Genomic DNA, 12,645 nt, shown 5'->3' with positions numbered 1-12,645 from the left:
GGATGACCCAGCAGTGGGTCAGCCTGCAGCAAGGGGCCCAGCGGTGGGTCGACCTGCAGCAGGAGGCCCAACAACAGGTCGACCTGCAGCAGGAGGCCCAACAACACGAGATACACCAGCTGGAGGCCCAGCAAGGATACTGAAACAGCTCACCAGAGAAGGATGGAGATACACAGATTATAGAGAAGAGAAGATGACGCAGACATAGATACAGACACAGAAGAAGAGGAGGAAGAATGGCTATCATTAGAATGTAGTTCAATCAAAAGAAAAATGAAAAGAGCTGAAGACAGAGTGCAAAGCTTAGAGTTGGTCATGACTGAAATAGGGAAAAGAGTAGAAAATGTGGAGGAACGAGAAGCCTCTGTACAAATGGAGATAAATGATTTAAGAGGGAAGTTGGAAGAGAGCGAAAAAGTATATTAAGAGACAGAAGACTCATTGTCACAAAAAAATTGACGTATTGGAAAACTACAGTAGGTGAAACAACATAAAAATAGTGGGACTGAAAGAAGGCAAAGAAGGGTCAGATATGAAAGAATTTATAAAAGGATGGATCCCAAAGATGCTGGGAATAACAGATCCACAGGAAGAAATAGAAATCGAAAGGGCGCATAGAGCGCCAGTACTGAAACCGCCACCACTTCAAAAACCGAGATCCATATTGGTAAAACTTCTAAGATATATGACAAGAGAAAACATACTGGAGCAGGCAAGAAAGAAGGTTGGAAAAGACAATAAGCCACTGGAATATAAGGGACAAAAAATATTTTTTTACCCGGACATAAGCATCGAACTTATAAAGAAGACAAAGGAATTCAACACAGCGAAAACAATCTTATGGAAGAAAGGTTATAACTTTATATTAAGACATCCAGCAGTACTCATTTATTCCTGGGGAACGGATTAGACTGTTTTCGGACCCAAAGAAAGCTCAAGAATTTGCTGAACATTTGCAGGACAGAAGAGAGGAGGAGTGACAAGAAAGATGACTGACAAGAAAATATACAGATAATGTATATATAAAGATTTAAAGATGGATAAGAGAAGAAGGAAGAAAAAAATAGAGAGAGCTTTGTTATGTATAGGAAGTGTTCTCTGGGGGAGCTTCATCCCTCTGGTGATGAAGTCCAACGATCCTTCTCAACAGCCTGTTGCACCTGCAAACCAACCTTTTGCGATTCATGCAACAGCTCTCCCAAGACAGAAAACCCAATCATGGACTGAAAAAGATTCAATAAATGGTGAAATGTATTCTGTATTCTGAAGATATTTTGGGAAGAATTTCTCAAAATATCAGCGCCTCTACTTCCTCGGGAGTTTGCGAAGCTCTGGTACGACATCGGAAACCCTGGTGAATTTCTACAGAGTTGCGGCAGAGTGTGCTCGCCACCTAATATGGGGACACCAATACCACCCGCCAACCAGCGTAAACACGTAAAAAAGGGAGTGGACATAGCCCAAGAGCATCAAGGGCAAAACCCTCCTCACAAGTCGGGAACATCCACGGGGGAATGCAGCCATCGGGGAGCAGCAGCGATCATCAAGGATCCACGCCACCCAGCATGCACCCTGTTCTCACTGCTGCCGTCAGGAAAGAGGTCTGGGGACCACAGGACTCTCACCACCAGGTTCAGAACAGCTGTTCCCCCTCCACCGTCAGACTCCTCAATGACAACCTCAATCAGGGGCTCATTTAATGAGTTTATTGGTTTTTACCCTCTCTGTAATGCAGTTTGTTCACATTTCTTTTACAGTTTCTTTTCTTGAACAGCCAATAAGTGGTCATTCTGCCACACCCACAAGGAAAAGAATCTCAGGGTTGTATGTAATGTCAGGTATGTTCTGACAGTAAATCTGAAATCCCATTCCAGCTGTTTGATTGTTTATGAGCTGGAAGGTTTGAGGTAGAGGGATTTGGTCAAGGTGGACTCCATCACCATGGTTGTCTTGAACTTCTCATTCCCATATCCTCCTTGTACCATCTTGCGGTTCACCTGAAAAACCAATTGCATTCATTCAGTCAAAGAGCAGCTCGCGTTTAACCCACACGAGTTGACCCAGTGCTGCAGAACAAGAAATGAAGGTACTCCTCCTGCGTAGCATGTCCAAGAGGGGATGAAGGACTTCCTGACCCTGTGGACCATACTAGAGAGGGGCTGAAAAGCCTTCCGTCCCAGTGCACCAGACTAGAGACAGACTCAATGGCCTCCTGTCACTGTGCACTGGACTAGAGAGTGGCTGAACAGCCTCCTGTCCCTTTGCATCATATTGGATAGAGACTAAATGGCCTTATCCCTGTGTAGTAGGATGGAGATGGGCTGAACAGCCTCCTGACCCTGCGTACCACAGTGGAGAGAGACTAAATGGACATCCCTGTGTAGCAGGATGGAGAGGGGCTGAACAGCCTCCTATCACTCTGTAACAGCCGAGAGAGGGGCCAAAGGGCATCCTCCAGTCTCTGCCCCTCCACGTGAGTGTGTGTGATGCATTGGGCTGCTTCAAACCCAGGCCTCCTTCCACCCTTACCTTGACAAATAGGTCGTACAGATGCTCATCTTCTCCAGACTCTTCAAGCACGTCCACTATGAACCTGATCATGTAAGACCCAATGCATTTGCCTCGATAAGCCACATAACCTGTGGGAGATTCAGGTTCACAAAATCACGAGCTGAGACTGGTCAGATGAATAGGCAGTAACAGATTGGCTTGTAGGAAGAAAACAGAAAGTCTTAATGGATGGAAATGATTCTGCCTGGAGGTTGGTGACTAGTGGGAGAGCTGCAGGGATCAGTTCTGGGACCTCCTGCTCTTTGTGATTTTTATAAATGAACTGGATAAAGAGGCAGAAGGACGGATCAGTGAGTTTGCGGATTATATGAAGGTTTGTGGAAGTTGTGGATGGAGCTGAAGGTTGCAAGAAATAGACAGGATGCAGAGTCATGCGGAGAAGAGGCAGATAGAGTTCAAACTGGATAAGTGTGAGGTGAAGCACTTTGAAGGACAAACCAGAAGGCTGAGAACAGGGTTAATGGTCAGATACTTAAGAGTATGGATGAACAGAGGGGCCTTGGGGCCCAAATCCCCTCAAGGTCGCCGTGCAGGTTAATAGGATAGTTAAGAAGGCCTATGGGACGCTGGGCTTCATTAGTCAGGGGAGTGAGTTCAGGAGTCGAGAGGTCGTGTTCCAACTCTATAAATCTCTGGTAAGACCCATTTGGAGGATTGTGTTCAGTTCTGGTCACCTCATTAAAGGAAGGATGTGGAGAGATTGACCAGGATGTTGCTTGGATTGAGAAACAAGTCTCATGAGGCAAGGTTTGCAGAGCTTTGGAGTGAAGAAGGATGAGAGGAGACTTGATCGAGGTCTACAAGGTTCTGGGAGGCATAGACAGGGTGGACGGCCAGCGCCTGTTTTTTTCCAGGGCAGGATTAGCACACACCAGAAGACATCTGTACAAAGTGAAGGGAGGGAAGTTTAGGGGTAGGGTTTTTTTGTATTTTTTTTTACACAGAAAGTTGTGGGGGCCTGGAATGCCTCGCCAGGGGATGGTGGTCGAGGCTGGAACATTTTAAGAGACTCTTAGACAGGCCCATGGATGGTGAATGTGGGCTCAGTTTGAATAATGAAGTATTTGGACAGGTTCGTGGATGGGAGGGTCGTTGAAGGATGGGTGCAAGTCAGAGGGATGAGGCAGAATACTAGTCCAGCATAGACTAGAAGGGCCAAAGGGCCTGCCTCTGTGCTGTAGATTTCTATAGTTGTAAGAACACAAGAACTCGGAGCAGGAGTCAGCATCAGGCCAACCGATTTCAAAATGTTTTGCTGATATGGCCAGGGTCTCAGCTCCACGGACCTCCCTGTTCCCTATTATCCTCAGTTCAAGATTTAATTTACTGTCCTGTAATAAAGACAGTGTAATATTACATGGAACGCATTTCTGTCAGCCATAAGGTGGACAGATTCGCCATCAGCAGAAATTGCCTGAAGCGCCACTTACAGTCAGAGAGAGAGAGAGAGAGAGAGAAGCTAGAGAGAGTCCCCCCATCCACCACCCCAGAGTCCCCAAGTGTCCATAGATTCACCTGCAGCAGCTGCTGCCAGACGGACTGGGTGTTTGGACTGGGGAGGGGGGAGGGGGGGTGGGGTGGGGGGTGAAGATGACAAATGAAATGCCAGTGTTCTTTTCAGGAGGAATCGAATCCAAGAGCAGGGGTGTGATGTTGAGGCTTTTCAAGACCCTGGTGAGACCTCACGTGGAATATTGTGAACCGTTTGGGGCTCCTCGTCAATGTGCTGACGTTGGAGAGGGTTCAGAGGAGATTCATATGGGGAGCGTTTGGCGGCTCTTGGCTTAGACTCGTTGGAATTCAGGAGAATGGGGGGTGGGGTGGAGTTGTTGAAACATTTAAAAATTTTTTTTTTACCATTAAAAAACATTTATTTATATATTTTAAAATATGAATACATGTCTGTCATATGTATTGTATTTATACATTTTCAGTGTTGAGAAGTGGGCTCAGGACCCAGCTTACTGAGTCAAGACTTCATTGGTCTTGGGTAGCCTGGTCGGGGACGAGATGGGGGACCCAGGGAAATAAGGATTGATGTCAGTGCAGGAGCAAGAGATGCGTCACCTTTTAGCGAAGGGTACACGATGAAGGTGTCTGAAACAGTCAAAATTTTCTCGGGTTCAGACATGGAACAGAATCCGGCAAATGTTCAACGCCATGGTCATGCTTCTCTGGAAAAAATACAAAATGTCTCACTCGTGTCTTTGAACATAAACCTGGGGTCAGACACAGAGTGAAGTTCCCTCCGCAAAGTCCCATCACACACGCCTCGGGGTCAGACATAGAATGAAGCTCCCTCCGCAACATCCCATCACACAATTACGGGGTAAGAAAGAGTAAAGCTCCCTCCGAATCGACCATCACACACTCCCAGGAGACAGACATAAAGTGAAACTCCCTCTGCACTATCCCATCACACACTCCCTGGAGTCAGAGACAGAGTGAAGCTCCCTCCACATCATCCCATCACACACTGACCAGGGTAATTCACAGAGTGAAGCTCCCTCCAAATCGACCCATCACACACTTCAGGGGTCAGATACAGAGTGAATCTACCTCCTCACTGTCGCATCACACACACCCGGGGTCAGACACAGAGTGAATCTCCTTCTGCACCATCCCATCAGACGCTACCGGGATCAGACACAGAGTGGAGCTGCCTCCATCCTCACTGTCCCATCACATACTCTCGGGGTCAGATACTGAGTGAATCTCCATCTGCACCATCCCATCACACGCTACCGGGGTCAGACATAGAGTGAATCTCCCTCTGCACCGTCCCATCACACACACCTGGGACTAGACACAGAGTGAAGCTCCTCTATAGATGCAGTGGGATCAGCAAAGCTATTTCTGCACTTGGATTGAATTTAGGAACCGGGAGATTCCGCTGAAACTGTACAAGGTCCTGGAGAGGCTGCATCTGGAGAACCACATGCAGTTCTGGTCTCCTGACTTGAGGAAGGACGTACTGGCTTTGGAGATGGTGCAGAGGAGGATCACCAGGTTGATTCCAGGGATGATAGGGGTTAGCCAAGGAGAGAATGAAGCATCTGGTGCTGGACTTCCAGGAATTTAGATTAATGAGAGGGGAATCTGATGGAAACGTACAAAATGATGAAAGATGTGGATCAGATAGAGGTGGATAAGTTTTTCCCATTGGTGGGGGAGACCAGGACGAGGGGACATCGCCTCAAGATCCAGGGAAGTAGATTTAGGATGGAGATGATTTCCCCGAGCGCATTGAAGCAGTGGAGGCGACCTCAGTAAATATATTTAAGACGATGTTATATCATTGGGAAATTAAGGGATATGGGAAAAGGCAGTTAGTTGGAGATGAGACATGATCACATTGAACGGCGGAGCAGGCTTGACGGCTGAATCACTGACTCATGCTCCTGTTTCTTATGTTCTGAGAGCCTGTTGTTCTCAGGGTCAGCCTGGATGACCTGGCCAGACACCTGACACCTGATGGACTACTCACCACCCCGGCAGGCTTGGACGACAAAGACTTTGGGTTTCAGTTGCAGGTTCGTACAATTCTTGTTGTTGAACAAATCGAAGATCTCCTCCAGATCGACACTTTGGTTGTCAGCTCCCTTTATCTCTCCCACTTTTCTGTGTGCCATGATGAAGACAAGGGAGCAGCAGGTGCCAGCCTCAATACTGTCCCGATAATTCTTCAGCAAATAGACAATATACTGAAGGGGAGGGACGAGTCAGGAATGAAATGGTCAGCGCCCCAGTGCAACTGGCTCCGACAGCCGTGGCCCCATCCCCACACTTCCCACGGCCTCAAGGCGGACCAGGGTCCTGATCCCAGACAGGAAGGAGACCACTGGGGGAGGGGGGAGCTCTGCGCCTGGGCGCGGAGGAAAGGGGATCGTCGGTGTTTCAGGACCAAGAGTGGAGAAGAAAGATCGGTGGGAGAGGGGGAAGGGGGAGATGGGACAGGCAGGAGGCGACGGGAGAGGGTGGGGGTAGGAAGAGATTTGAGGGGGATGTGGTGATGACAGGCGGTTGATTAAATTAATCACAATGCTGGAGAAATTCGGGGGCAGCATGGTTGGCACAACACCTTGATCTGAGTTCGAATCTTGCACCGTCTGTAAGGAGTTTGCACATTCTCCCCGTGTCTGCGTGGGTTTTCCCCGGGGCCTCCAGTTTCTTCCCATTCCCTTCCCAGGGAAGGGAGGGAGAACGGGCAGCGGGCCAGCAGGAACTGGAAACGTCGACGTCAATGCCCTTCCAGTGTTGCTTCCCCAATTGGTCGTGTTGGGACAGTACACAAGGTCAGCTCGGCAGCGGGGGGGCAGAATTTAAGTGGTCGGCCCTGGCACAGACATAGCGAAGGCACTCAGTGGAGCGACTGCCCAGTCTCTCCGCTGTTGAGGGGAGAGGGGGGCCATGGTGCGAACACCGGATGCAGCAGACCACTCCCTAGGGATACAGGAGCCAAGTGTGGCGGCTGAGAGATGGAAGTGGGGCAGGGTAGGCAGGTGGTGACGGGATAGGAGTCTGAGGAAGAGGCAACCACGTGGATGGGTGGGGGCATGGGGATGGGGTGCACAGATTGTGTGGGTGGGGACGCGGTGGGTGGCTGGAGGGGAAGGGGGATTAGATTTTAGATTTCTTGTCAGAGTACATGCACGACGTCACGTAAAACCCAGAAATTCATCTTTCTGCAGGCGAGGCAGAATTGCCACTTATTGGCAGTGCAAAGACTGTACTCAACATACATGTCCAAACAGATAAAGAAATGTAAACAAACTGACTGTGCGATATAGAAAGGGTAAAATTCAAAGAAGTGCACATCCTTAAATGAGTCCCTGATTGAGTTTTTCGTTGAGGAGTCTGACGGTGGAGGGGGAGCACCTGTTCCTGAACCTGGTGGTGTGAGTCCTGTGGCCCCCTAGATCTCTTTCCTGAGGGCAGCAGTAAGAACAGAGTGTGTGCTTGGTAGTGGGGATCCTCGATGATCACTGCTGCTCTCCGACGTCAGCGTTCCCTGTGAATGTTCTCAATGGAAGGGGAAGATTTTGCCTGTGATGTCCTGGGCTGCGTCCACTACCTTTTGCAGCTGGTCAGTACAATTCCCACCGCACTTCTGTAGAAATTCACAGGGTCATACCAAACTCTGCAAACTCCTGAGGAAGTAGAGGCCGCTGACGTGCTTTCTACACGATGCCATTGGTGTGCTGCATTCAAAAAAAGATCCTCAGAGAAAGTGACTCCCAAGAACTTGAATTTGCTCACCCTCTCAACCTCTGTTACCCAATGATCACTGGATCGTAAACCCCTGGCTTTCCTTGCCTGAAGAGCAAGCCAACTAAGCATCGAGGATCCCTGGACAGAGGGCACCTGGGGAGAACGGGTCGCTGATTGGAGTGGGAGCTCTTGAATAGGAAAGAGGCTATATGAGATCAGCAAGAGAGGGTATCTCTGTCCATCAGGAGTGGGATTACTCAGGGCTCCGCCGTCCTTCAAGAGAGAAGTTCCCCAGGGAGCCTCCGTCTGTCCGGAGGAGAGTTCCCCAGGCCGTCTCCATCCCTCAGAAGAGGATTTACCCAGGGCTCCTCCATCCATCTGGAGAAGAGTTCCCCAGGGCATCTCCGTTTGTCAGGAGAAGGATTTCCCAGGGCATCAGTCTGACAGGAGAGGAATACTACAGGGTTCTTCCATCTGTCAAGAGAGGAGTTCTCCAGGGCTCCTCCGTCCACTGGAGGAGAGTTCCCCTGGGAACCTCTGTCCATCAGAGAGAGGAGTTCTGCAGGCCGTCTCCGTCCATCACAGGACTTACCCAGGGCGTCTCTATCCGTCAGGAGGGGAGTTCTCCAGTGCTCTTGCGTCCATCAGGAGAGGAGTTCACCAGGGAACCTCCGTCCATCAGGAGAAGGATTCCCCAGGATGTCTCTGTCCATCAGGAGATAAAATCCCCAGGGCAACTCTGCACATCAGGAGTAGTTCCCCAGGAACAGGATTTAAACATAAAGATAAAGAAGGAAACATTGGAGAAGTTATGCTCTGGAACTATGAGAAATACAATAAATACGAGGTTACGTGTGATACAATATAACTGGATACACAGGCTATACATTACACCTCAAAAGTTAAATAAATGGGACCCAACAGTATCTGACAGATGTTTTCGCTGTAAAAAGGAAATGGGAACAACAATTCATGCAATCTGGACATGTGAGAAAGTGAAAAAATTTTGGGAAGATCTAAACCAGATATTAAATAAAATCACAAAAAGCAATATACCAAAAAACCCAGAGATCTTCCTCCTAAGTTACATAAAAAACAAAGAATTTGGACTTGATTTGGATGGTGCACAAAAAAGATTTGTTAGGATAGCCCTAGCTGTAACAAAAAAATGTATTATTTAGAAATTAGAAGATAACTTGAGAATACAACAATGGTATATAGAAATGAATAAATGTATTCCATTAGAAAAAATAACATATAATTTAAGAAATAATATTACAATATTTGAACAAATATGGGAGCCATACATGAAACACAATAGAGAAAACCTACCGGGGACATCTACCACCTAAAATGACAGAAGGAGAAGGAAATGAAAAGAATTGACTCTGTGGAATTTCTTGTTTATTTTTATTGAGTGACAACATTGATTGACGGGTTTATTGTATCTTAGATTCTGAACTTTAAATGAATGGGAGGGGAGGTAGGGAGGGTGGAATGGGAAGAGGGAGGGGGGAGGAGAAAACGACACTGTATATATTTGAAAAGAAAAATGCATGTATCTTGATCAATGTTGTTTATAGTGTGAAAAATAAAAAAAATTTAAAAAAAAGGAGTTTCCCAGGACATCTCCATCTGTCAGAAGAGGGATTCCCCAAGTGTCTCCGTCTATCAGAAGTTACCAACAGTGTCTCCGACTGTCAAGGAAGAAGTTCCCCAGGGTTCCTCCAACCATCTGGAGAGAAGTTCACCAGGGGATCTCCATCCACCAGGAGAGGAGTTCCCCAGGGCTACTCTGCACATCAAGAGAGGAGTTCCCAAGGGCATCTCCATCCGTCAGAAGAAGGATTCTCCAGGGGTCTCCATCCATCAGGAGTTAACAACAGCATCTCCGACAGTCAAGAGAGGAGTTCCCCAGGACTCTTTCGTCCGTCAGGAGAGGAGTTCCCCAGGGCATCTCCGTCCGTCAGGAGAGGAGGTACCCAGGGCTCCTCCTGTCTGCCTGGTAAAGAGTTCCCCAGGGTATCTTCGTCTATCAGGAGAGAAGATTCATAGGACACCTGTGAGATTCCGTCGGGCTCCTCCATCCTGCAGGCGTGGACACGATCACCAGCTTCACTGACATCTCCTCCGCGCAGGCTGGTCTTGGAGATTCGGCACCTTCCACATGTGGATGAGGGGCTGCCTCACTTCCCCACTCCCCCAGCCTCTCCCCCTGCAATTGGGGAGGGGCGAGAAGTGCTGACCCCTGCCCAGCATCATCAATGAGAATCTCTCACCCTGCCAGCTGGATCGATGAACTCGGTCACTTGGAATGCCAAGCTATGAAGAAGCCTCTTGAGATTTTGCAGGTCCTCCTGCCTTTGTGGACACAAACGATGCAGGCTTTCCTCACGCCGGCCATGTCATATCTGTCGGTCTGTCAGAGAAACCAGCTTGTGCTGCCCACACGGCATGAACATGCTTACACACGCACAAAGGCACACATACCCAATCTCCACCTCAGGACAGGCTGGGGAGTCCCAGTCTCCCCCTCAGGACAGAATTGTGGGGGGAGGGGTTGGAATCCCAGCTTCCCCCCCACCGGGACAGGGTTGGGGAGGGGTTGTTCCAGTCTCCCTCAACCAGGAAAGAGTGGAGGGGAGCGGTGTCCCAGTCTCCCCCACCAGGATATGGTGAGGGTCCCAGTCTCCCTCAACCAGGTTAGGGTGGGGGTGTCCCAGTCTCCCACAGGGACAGGCTAGTTATCCCAGTCTCTCCCGAGGATAGGGTGAGGGGTTTCAGCCACTCGGGACATGGGGGGGAGGTCTAAGACTCCCTCAACCAGGAACGGGTGGGAGGCTCCCAGTCACCCCCAACCGGGACATAGTGAGGGTCCCAGTCTCCACCAACCAGGACAGGCTGTAGGGGGGGGGTTTCCAGTATCCCCCCCCTCAGGGCAGGGTGTAGGATCCTAGTATCCCCCCGGGATAGGGTGGGAGGACGTCTCATTCTCTCCCCCCCCACCCCACTGGGACAAGGTGTGAGTTTACAGGACCGAATCTCGAGGACACCACCCTCCCTTCTGCCACCTCCACCACTCCCTCTCCCCTCCACCTTCCCTCATCCATCCACCATCTCTTTCCCCTCCATACTCCCTCTCCCCTCCACTCTCCCCTCCACTCTCCCTCTCCCCTCCCCCTCTCCCCTCCCCTCTCCCTCTCCCTTCCCCTCTCCCTCTCCCTTCCCCTCCACCCCTCTCCCCTCCACCCCTCTCCCCTCCCCTCCACACCTCTCACCTGTGACGAGGGCACAAGCCTGGCTCTCGGCGAGAGCAATCCGTCGGCCGTACGAGTGGGGACAGCAGCAGAGACACTGTCCACGGCTGGGGGGACAAATCCCAAGTCAAGGATGGGTTGGCGAAAGCCCTGTGCCGTGCAAGATGGGGAGGACCGGGGCTGTAGGAGGGGAGAGAAGGAGGCCATGGAGCCAACTAGAGGCAAAACAAGCGGGAGATGTGGTGAGCAAGCAGGCACAGAAAGGGCTGAGTGGCCACTAGCTGCCAGAGGCAGCGATCCGCGCCATTGCCTTGACGGCTGACTGTGAAAGCAAGTAAAATCCTTCCAGGATGTGACACACCCTTTTACAGGAATAAAAAGAGAGATAGAACAAGCGCTGATGAGGGTAGGCTGGGGGTAGAGAGCAAGGAGGGGGGAGAGGAGAGGGGAGGTGAGGTGAGGGGGAGAGAGGAGAGGTGGGAGAGGAAAGAGAGCAGAGGTGGGAGAGGAGAGAGAGAGGAGGGGAGGGGAGAGTGGAGGTGAGATGAGGGGGAGGGACAGGAGAGGAGGGAGAGAGAGGAGGTGAGGTGCGGGGGAGAGAGGTGGAAGAGGAGGGGAGGAGTGAGGGATAGAGAGGAGGGGAATGGGGGAGAGAGGATAGGAGGAGTGGGGGAGAGAGGGAGGAGGGGAGGAGTGGGGGAGAGAGAGAGGAGGGAGGAGTGGGGAGAGAGAGGAGGGGAAGAGAGATGAGGGGAGGAGTGTGTGGGGAGAGAGAGAGGAGTGGGGGGAGAGAGAGGAGGGTAGGAGTGGGGGAAAAGAGAGAGGAGGGGAGGAGTGGGAGAGAGGGGAGGGGGAGTGGAGGGGCAGGGGTCAAGGTTGAGAGACAGATGTCTGTCACCAGATTCTGGCAGGAAGATGTTACCCCACTACTCAAGAAACACCTCACCTGTCCCATCCATTCCAGCAATTCCAGAACAGCAATGCCCCAGTTGTGCAGGAATGAAGAGGGAAGGTTCTCCGTCCACGTGTACAATGATTAACCACATTGATCAACTTTCCCGACACGGGTAACTGACAGGGAGAGATGGGGGGGGGGCCGGAACTGGTTACAGAGATGGGGAAGAGTGTAAGGAACCAGAGGGGTTACAGAGACGGAGGGGTGTAGTGGACCAGAGAGGGTTACAGAGACAGTGAGGGGTTTAGAGGACCAGAGGGGGTTACAGAGACAGGGAGAGGTGAAGGGGACCATAGGGCTTTACAGATATAGGGAGTGGTGTAGGGGAACAGAGGGGGTGACAGAGACAGGGAGAGATGTTGGGGAACATAGGGGATTACAGAGACAGGGAGAGGTGAAGGGGAAAGTAGGGCTTTACAGAGACAGGGAGAGGTATACAGGTCCAGAGGGGGTTTCAGACATAGGGAGGGGTGCAGGGAACCAGAAGGTATCACAGAGATAGGGAGTGTTTTAGGGGACCGTAGGGCATTACAGAGACAGGGAGGGGTGTAGGGATCCAGAGGGAGTTACTGAGATAGGGAGGGGAGTAGGGAACCAGAAGTGATTACATAGATAGGGAGAGGTGTTGGGGACCCTAGGGTGTTACAGAGA

The 12,645-nt window shown here is 50.5% G+C and overlaps 1 pseudogene; it reads right to left on the bottom strand.

Moving 5' to 3' along the window:
• Positions 1-1,691: 1,691 nt before the first annotated feature.
• On the bottom strand, positions 1,692-12,085 carry LOC138756883 (caspase-14-like; annotated as a pseudogene).
• Between the last annotated feature and the right edge of the window lie 560 nt (positions 12,086-12,645).

Source organism: Narcine bancroftii, chromosome 3 (assembly GCF_036971445.1).
Source record: "Narcine bancroftii isolate sNarBan1 chromosome 3, sNarBan1.hap1, whole genome shotgun sequence".
Lineage (NCBI taxonomy): Eukaryota > Metazoa > Chordata > Chondrichthyes > Torpediniformes > Narcinidae > Narcine > Narcine bancroftii.
The sequence above is the reverse complement of the archived record's forward strand: the minus strand, read 5'-3'. Positions and strand labels throughout refer to the sequence as shown.